This window comes from Dama dama, chromosome 14 (assembly GCF_033118175.1).
Source record: "Dama dama isolate Ldn47 chromosome 14, ASM3311817v1, whole genome shotgun sequence".
Taxonomy (NCBI): domain Eukaryota; kingdom Metazoa; phylum Chordata; class Mammalia; order Artiodactyla; family Cervidae; genus Dama; species Dama dama.
In genome coordinates this window covers 72,250,111-72,259,916 of record NC_083694.1, presented here as the reverse complement: position 1 = coordinate 72,259,916, position 9,806 = coordinate 72,250,111, and the positions used below count along the sequence as shown (strand labels likewise).

The following is a 9,806-nucleotide window of genomic DNA, read 5'->3' as shown; positions in this document are numbered from 1 at the left end:
ATCAGATGAAGTAGTTTAACATCAAGATTGTTACAAGAGACAAGGAAAGTCAAGACATAATAATCAAGGGATCAATCCAAGAATAAGATATAACAATTGTATTTATGCACCACTATAGGAACACCTCAATATATAAGGCAAATGCTAACAGACAAAAACAGAGAAATCAACAGTAACACAAAAATAGTGAGGGACTTGAATATTCCATTTACACAAATGGACAAATCATCAAGATAGAAAATAAATAAGGAAACACAAGCTTTAAATGACACAATAGATCAGACAGACGTAATTGATATTTACATGAAACATTCAACCTGAAAGTAGCAGCATACACTTTCTTCTCAAGTGCACATGGAACATCCTTCAGGACAGATCACATCTTGGGTCATGATTCAAGCCTTGGTAAACTCAAGAAAACTGAAATTGTATCAAGCATCTTTTCCAACACTGTGAGATTAGAAATCAATTACAGGACAAGAACTATTAAAAAAAAAAAAAAAAAACAGAAACACATGGAGGCTAAATAATATGCTACTAAATAACCAAGAGATCACTGAGAAAATCAAAGAGGAAATTTAAAAAATACACAGAAACAAATGGCAATGAAAGCACAACAGCCCAAAAACTATGGGATGCAGAAAAAGCAGTTCTAAGAGTGAAGTTTATAGCAATTCATTCTCCCCTTAAGAAATAAGAAAAATCTCAAACAATCTGCTCTTCCACCTAATGCAACCAGAGAAAGAAGATCAAAGAATCCACAGTTAGTGGAAGGGAAGAAATGATAAAAGAGCAGAAATAAAATATAAACAAAGAAAACAATAGCAAATATCAATAAAAGTTGGTTCTTTGAAAAAATAAACAAAATTGATAAAACTTAAGTCAGACTCAAGAAAAAAAAAAAGGAGAAGATCTGAATCAATAAAACTAGAAATAAAAAAGAATAAATTACAACTGACATTGAAGACATACACAGGATCATATGGGGCTGGAAAAAGCAACTATGTGCCAATAAAATGGAAAACCTGGAAGAAATGGACAAATTTATTGAAAGGTACAACCTTCCAAGACTGAACTAATAAGAAATAGAAAATATAAACAGACCAATCACAAGTAATGAAAGAGTAATTAAAAATCTTCCAATAAACAAAAGTCAAGGACCTGATGGCTTCACAAGCAAGTTCTAACAAAACACTTATAGAAGACCTAACATGTCTCCTTTGCAGACTCTTCCAAAAAATTGCAGAGGGAAGGAAACTCCCACACTTGATTTATAAGGCTACCATCATGCAAATACCCAAACCAGAGAAAGATTTCACAAAAAAAGTTATAGAAAATTACAGACCAATATCACTGAAGAATACAGATGCAAAAGTCCTCAACAAAATATTAGCAAACAGAATACAACAGCACATTAAAAGGATCATATACCATGATCAAATGGGATTTATTCTAGGGATGCAGAATATCGAAGTATTCTTTGATATATGCAAATCAACCAATGTGATACACTATATTAACAAATTGAAACACAAAAACCATATGATCATCTCAATAAATGCAGAAAAAGCTTTTAACAAAATTCCACACCCATTTATGACAAAAATTCTCCAGAAAGTGGGCAAAGAAGGAACATACCACAATATAATAAAGGCCATGTACAACAAACCCACAGCAAGCATCATTCTCAATGATGCAAATCAAAGCATTTCTTTTAAGATCAACAACAAGACAAGGATGCCCACTCTTGCCACTCTTATCCAACATAGATTTAGAAGTTCTAGCCATGGCAATCAGAGAATAAAAAGAAATACAAACTGGAAAAGAAGAAATAAAACCATTACTATTTGCTGATGGCATGATACTATATATAGAAAGTCCTAAAGATGCCACCAGAAATCTACTGGACCTAATCAATGAATTTGGTTGTAAGATATAAATTAATGCACAGAAATCTCTTGTATACACTAACAACAAAAGAGTAAAAAGAGAAATTAAGGAAACAGTCTCATTTACCATTGCAACAAAAATAATAAAATACCTAGGAATAAACCTACCCAGGAGGCAAAAACCTGTACTCAGAAAACTATAAGACACTGATGAGAGAAATCAAAGATGAAAAAAATAGATGAAGAAATATACCAGGTATTGGATTGAAAAAATATTGCAAAAATGACTATGCTACCCAAACAATTACAGATTCAATGCAATCCAAATAAAACTACCAATGTAATTTTTCACAGAATCAAAAACTAAAAAGGTTACCATTTGGATGGAAACACAAAAGAACCTGAACAGCCAAAGCAATCTTGAGAAAGAAAAATGGAGCTGGAGGAATCAACCTTCCTGACTTCAGACTATTCCGCAAAGCCTCAGTAATCAAGACAATATGGTATTGGCCCCAAAACAGAAATATAGATAAGTAGTACAGGATACAAATCCAAAAGATAAGTCTGCACAACTGTGGTACCTAATGTATGACAAAGGGGGCAAGAATATACAACGGAGAAGGGACCGTCTCTTCACTAAGTGGTGCTGGGAAAACTGGACATCTATATGTGAAAGAATGAAATTAAAACACTACCTAACACCATATATGAAAATAAACTCTAAATGGATTAAAGACCTCAATGGAAAACTTGACACTATAAAAATCCTGGAGGAAAACATAATGAAAACACTTTGACATAAATCACAGTAAGATCTTCTTTTTCCCACCTCCTAGTGTAACGAAAATAAGAAAGTGAATTCGCTCAGTCCCATCCAACTCTTTGTGACCCCATGGACTGTAGCCTACCAGGCTCCTCCATCCACTGAATTTTCCAGCAAGAGTACTGGAGTGGGTTGCCATTTCCTTCTCTAGGGGATCTTCCCAATCCAGGGATCGAACCTGGGTCTCCTGCATTGCAGGCAGACACTTTACCATCTGAGCCACCAGGGAAGCAAACAAAAATAAAATGAGATCTAATCAAACTTAAAAACTTTTGCACATCAAAGGAAACCATAAACAAGATGAAAGGACAACACTCAGAATGGGAGAAAGTAAATGCAAATGAAGCAATTGACAAAGGATTAATTTCCAAAATATACAAACAGGTCATGCAACTCAATATCAAAAAAACAAGCCAATCAAAAAATGAGCAGAAGACCTAAAGAGACATTTCTGCAAAGCAGACATACAGATGGCCAAGAGGCACATGAAAAGATGCTCAACATCAATAATTATTTGAGAAATGCAAATCAAAACTACGGTGAGGTATAACCTCACACCAGTTAGAACGGCCATCATCAACAAATCTTCTGACAATAAATGCTGGCAAGAGTGTGAAGAAAAGGGAACGCTTTTACACTGTTGGTGAGGATGTAAACTGATACAGCCACTGTGCAGAACAGTATGGACAGTCCTTTAAAACTAAAATTAGAACCACGATATGACCCAGCAGTCCTACTCCTGGGCATATACCCAGACAACATCATAATTCAAAAAGACACATGCACCCCAATGTTCATTGCAGCACTATTTACAACAGCCAGGACATTAAAGCAGCCTAGATGTCCATCAGCAAATGAATGGATAAAGAAGATACTTAGATATAATGGAATGCTATGCAGTTGTAAAAAAAAAAAATTGGGTCATTTTAGTGATGTGGAAGAGCCTACAGTTTTTGTCTTGCAGAGTGAAGTCAGAAAGAGAAAAACATTGTATATTAATGCATATATATGGACACTATGAACAGAAAAATGGTATTGATGAACCACTGCAGGGCAAGAACAGAGACACATATAGAGAATGCACATGTGGACATGGAGATGGGGGAAGAGGAGGACAAGATAAATTGGGAGATTATGATTGACCTCTATGCACCACCATGTGTAAACCAGACAGCTAGTGCAAACCTGCCTTATAGCACAGGGCGCTCAGCTCAGCGCTCTGCAATGGCCCAGGTCGGTGGGATGGGAGGCTGTGGGAGGGAGACTTAAGAGGGAGAGGATGTATGTATACATAAAGCTGATGAACTGCGTGGTGAAGCAGAAGGTGACACAATATTGTAAAGTAATTATACTCCAATCTTTAAAAAAACACCTGAGAAACACCAGGGCCTACTGTCAGCATTCCCGTGTTCAAGGGGGGCCCAGAGCAGTACCAACAACAGGATAAACCCAAGGAAGAAGGTGCTAAGACACCCTAATCAAATTAGCAAAAATTAAATACAAAGGAAAAATATTAAAAGTGACACAGGAAAAGCAACAAATAAGATATAAGCAAGTCCCCATCAGGCTACCAGCTGATTTTTCAGCAGAAACTGCAGGACAGAAAGGAGTCACAGGATAGATTTAAAGGGAAGAAAGGGAAAAAACCTAAAAACAAGAATACCCTATACAACAGGGCTCTCATTCAGAGTTGGCAGGGGAATCAAAAGCTTTACAGAGGAGCAAAAGCTCAGAGAATTCAGCACCACCAAACCCACTTTAGAACAAATGCTAAAGGAACATCTATAGGAAAGAAAAAAAGAAAAGAGAGGCCACAACTAGAAACAAGAAAATCACAAATTGTAAAGCTGGTAAAGAGAAACATACAGTAACAGTAGAAAATCATCAACAAACAAATATGATACCAAAATAAGTAATGATGAAAACAGAAGAGTAAAATGCAGGAAATGGGAAATGCATTTGAAAGTCAGAGACCAGCAACTTAAAAAAAAAACCTTGTATATATAGACTGCTATATCAAAAATTTGTGGCAACCACAAACCAAAAACTACAATAGATACAGTCACAAAAAGCAATACTAGTACAACAATAAAGATATTCACAAATCACAGCAGAAGAGAACAAAAGAGGAAGGGAAGAGAAAAGAATTACAATCACAAATCCTAAACAATTAACAAAATAGTAGTAAGAACATACATATCATAATTACCTTAAATGTAAATGGATTAAATGCTCTGACCAAAAAACATATATTGGCTGACGGATACAAAACAAGAACCACATATATGCTGTGTTCAAGAGACCAGCTTCAAGCCCAGGGACACATACAAACTGAAAATGGTGGGCGGGGGATGGAAAAAGGTGTTCCTTGCAAAGGAAATCAAAAGAAAGCTGAAGTATCAACATAATATGAGAAAAATAGATTTTAAAATAAAGACAGTTGCAAGAAACAAAAAATAACACTACATAATGATCACAGGATTGATCCAAGAAGATATAAACATTGCAAATATATACACACCCACAAAGGAGGTCCTCAATATGTAAGGCAAATGCTAAGAGCAATAAGAGGGGAAAGAGTAACACAATAGTATTGGAGGACTTTAATAACACAACACTTGTACCAATAGGAAGATCATCCAGACAGAAAATCAATAAGGAAACATGAGCCTTAAACAGCACAGTGGACCAAGCAGACTGAATTGATATTTAAAGAACATTCCATTTGAAAGAGTAAATAAACTTTCCTCTCAAGTGCATATGGAAGCTTCTCCAGAATACATGACAGCTTGGGCCATAAGTGAAGCCTGGTAAAATTTAAGAAAATTGAACTCATGTCAAGCATCTTTCCCAAACACAATGCTCTGAGATTAGAAAGTAATTACAAAAAAAAAAAAATCTAAAAAACACAAACATGTAGAGGCTAAACAATATGTTACTAAGTACCAAAGGGTCAATGAGAAAAAGAAAAAATAGAGATGAATGACAATGAAACCACAACAATCCAAATCTCATGGGACACAGCAAACGCAATTCTAAGAGGGAAGTTCGCAGCAACATAATCTTAACCCAGGAAAGAAGAAAAATCTACAATAAACAACTTGATCTTACACCTAAAGCAACAAGAGACAGAAAAACAAAACCCAAAGTTAGTAGAAGGAAAGAAATCATAAAGGTCAGAGCAGAAATAAGTGAAACAGAGACAATGAAATAGAAAAGATCAGTGAAACTAAAAACTGGTCCTTTGAAAAGACAGACAATAAACCTTTAATGCAGAGTCATCAAGAAGAAAAAGGAAAGGCTCAAATGGATAAAATTAGAAATGAAAGAAGTTAAATCTGACATCACAGAAATCTAAAGAATCGTAAGAGCCTACTACAGGCAACTATATGTCGATTAAATGGACAACCTAAAAGAAATGGACAAGTTATTACAAAGGTACAACTTACAAGATTGATAAGGAAAAAACAGAAAATATGAACACACCAATCACAAGCACTGAAACGGTGATTTAAAAAGTCCCAACAAACTAAAGTCCAGGAGTAGATGCCTTCAGAGGTGAATCCAAACATTTAGAGAAGAATTAACACCCGTATTTCTCAAAATCTTCCAAAAATTTCAGAGGAAGAAACACTGCTGAACTCATTCTATAAGGCCACCATCACTGTGATACCAAAATCAGACAAAGATCACACACACACAAAGATAATGACAAGCTGATATCACTGATAAACATAAATACAAAAATCCTCAACAAAATGTTAGCAAATCTAACCCCCAAAGAACATTAAAACGATCATACCCTGTGATCAAGTGGGATCTGTCTTCAATCCACAAATCTATGTGGTACACAACATTAACAAATTGAAGAATAAAAACATATGGTCATCTCAATAGAAGCAGAAAAGGCTTTTGACAAAATTCAACACTCATTTATTGTAAAAACTCTCCAGAAAGTGGGTATAGAGGGAGCCTACCTAAACATAATAAAGGCTATATATGACAACCCACAGCTAAATTCAATAGCAAAAAACTGAAAGCATTTCCTTTAAGATCAGCAACAAGACAAACATCCATTCTCACCACATTTATTCAAAATAGTTTTGGAAGTCCTAGCCACAGAAGTCAGAGAAGGAAAAGAAATAAAGGTAATCCAAATTTGAAAAGAAGAATTAAACTGTTTGAAGATGACATTACACCATACACAGAATATCTTAATGCTACCAGAAAACTACTAGATGTTATCAATGAATTGTGTAATGTTTCAGGATACAAAATTAGTACACAGAAATTTCTTGCATTTTTATACAATAACAAATGGTCAAAGAGAGTAATTAATGAAACAATTCCATTCACCATCACATCAGAAAGAACAAGATATCTAGGAATAAACCTACTTAAGGAGACAAAAACCTGTACTCTGAAAACTGTAAGATGCTGATGAAAGAAACTGAAGATGACAGACAGATGGAAAGATACCATATTCTTGGAGTGGAAGAATCAATAGCATCAAAATGACTGTACTTCCAAAAGTAAGTTACAGATTCAATGCAATCTCTATCAAATTACCAACAGTGTTTTTCAGAGAACTAGAACAAAATTTGCTTAAATTTATGGAAACACAAAGTACATGAATAGCCAAAGCAATCCTGAGAGACAAAATCAGCTGGAGGAATCAGGTTTCCTGACTTTGTACTATACTACAAAGCTACAGTCATCAAAACAGTATGTTACTGACACAAAAGTCAAAATACCAGTCAATGGAATGGAATAGGAAGCCCAGAAATAAACCCACGTACTTACAGCCAATTAATCTATGATGAAAGAAGCAAGAATATTCAATGGAGCAAAGACAGTATCTCAATAAAAGGTGCTGGGAAAACTGGACAGCTACATATAAAAGCATGAAATTATTACATTCTCTAAAATCATATACAAAAAAATAAATTCTAAATGGATTAACCACTTAAGTATAAGGCTGGATACTATAAAACTCTTAGAGGTAAACATAGGTAGAACACTCTTTCACATAAATTGCAATAGTATCTTTTTGGATCCACCTCTTAGACAAAAAAAAAAACAAAACAAAAATAAACAAAGAGTAACTAATTAAACCTAAAAGCTTTTCCACGGCAAAGGAAACCATAAGCAAAGTGAAAAGAAAATCTACACAACAGGAGAAAATATTTTCAAATGAAGGGACTGATGACAGATTAATGTCCAAAACACACAAACAAAATATGGAACTCAATATTAAAAAAAATAAAAAATATGCAGAATATCTAAATAGGCATTTCTCTAAAGAAGACATGCAGATAGTCAAAAATCATGTGAAAAAATATTGAACATCTCTAATGATCAGAGACACACAAATCAAACCTACAATGAGGTATTATCTGACACCAGTCAGAATGGCCACCATCAAAGGCTACAAATAACAGCTGTCAGAGAGGATTTGGAGAAAAAAAGAACACCCCTACACTGTTTGTGGGGATAGAAATTGGGACAGACTATGGATTACAATATGGAGGTTCCTGAAAAACTACAAGTAGAGCCACCACATGATCCAGCAATCCAACACGTGGGCATATATCCAGAGAAAAACAATTCAACAATATACATGTCCCTCAATATTCACAGCAGCAGGATTTACAATAGCCAAGACATGAAAGCAACATAAGTGTCAAACAGATGAAAAAATAGAGAGGATATATATAGGGGTGTATGTATATGTATACACATACACACATATAAACACACAAACACATTCAATGGACTATGACAGCCAGATAAAGAATGAAATAATGCCATTTGCAACAACATGGACGGACCTGGAGATTATCAACTAAGTGAAGTCAGTCAGTCAGAGAAAGACAAATATATATTATTAATACTGAAATCTAAATGATACAAATGAACTTATTTACAAAACAGAAATAGACTTAATGGACTTGGAAAATAAACTTATGGTTGCCAAAGGGGAAACATGGGCCAGGGAGGGATAACTTAGTAGTTTGAGGTGAAAATAAACACACGACTATATATAGAATTATCAATAGTGATCAACTATATAGCACTCCACTCAATATTCTGTAATAACAATGTGGGGAAAAAAGGGAAAATGAAGGGACATATGAATACACATAACTGAATCACTTTGCTGTATGCCTAAAATTAACACATTGTTAACTGACCATCAGTTCAGTTCAGTCGCTCAGTCGGGTCCGACTCTTTGCAACCCCATGGACTGCGGCACGTCAGGCTTCCCTGTCCATCACCAACTCATTACTCAAACTCATGTCCACCGAGTCAGTGATGCCATCCAACCATGTCATCCTCTGTCGTCCCCTTCTCCTCCCACCTTCAATCTTTCCCAGCAACAGGGCCTTTTCCAATGACTCAGTTCTTCCCATCAGGAAGCCAACTGGAGTTTCGGCTTCAGCATCAGTCCTTCCAATGAATATTTAGGATTGATTTCCTTTAGAATGAACTGGTTGGATCTCCTTGCAGTCCAAGGGACTCTCAAGAGTCTTCCCCAACACCTCAGTTCAAAAGTATCAATTCTTTGGCACTCAGCTTTCTTTATAGTCCAACTCTCACATCCATACATGACTACTGGAAAAACCATAGCCTTGACGAGACGGACCTTTGTTGGCAAAGTAATGTCTCTGCTTTTTAATATGCTCTCTAGGTTGGTCATAACTTTTCTTCTAAGAAGCAAGCGTCTTTTAATTTCATGGCTGCAGTCAGCATCTTCACTGATTTTGGAGCCCAAAAAAATAAAGTCTGCCACTGTTTCCACTGTTTCCCCATCTATTCGCCATGAAGTGATGGGACCAGATGCCATGATCTCTGTTTTCTGAATGTTGAGTTTTAAGCCAACTTTTTCACTCTCCTCTTTCACTTTCATCAAGAGGCTCTTTAGTTCTTCTTCACTTTCTGCCATAAGGGTGGTGTCATCTGCATATCTGAGATTATTGATATTTTTCCTGGCAATCTTGATTCCAGCTTGTGCTTCTTCCAGCCCAGCGTTTCTCATGATGTACTCTGCATAGAAGTTAAATAAGCAGTGTGACAATATGCAGCCTTGATGT

The 9,806-nt window shown here is 35.6% G+C and overlaps 1 non-coding gene across 1 annotated transcript; it reads right to left on the bottom strand.

Moving 5' to 3' along the window:
• Positions 1–2,869: 2,869 nt before the first annotated feature.
• TRNAC-GCA (transfer RNA cysteine (anticodon GCA)) lies at positions 2,870–2,941 on the bottom strand. Its single transcript has one exon. It is a non-coding gene; the product is annotated as a tRNA-Cys (tRNA).
• Positions 2,942–9,806: the final 6,865 nt, after the last annotated feature.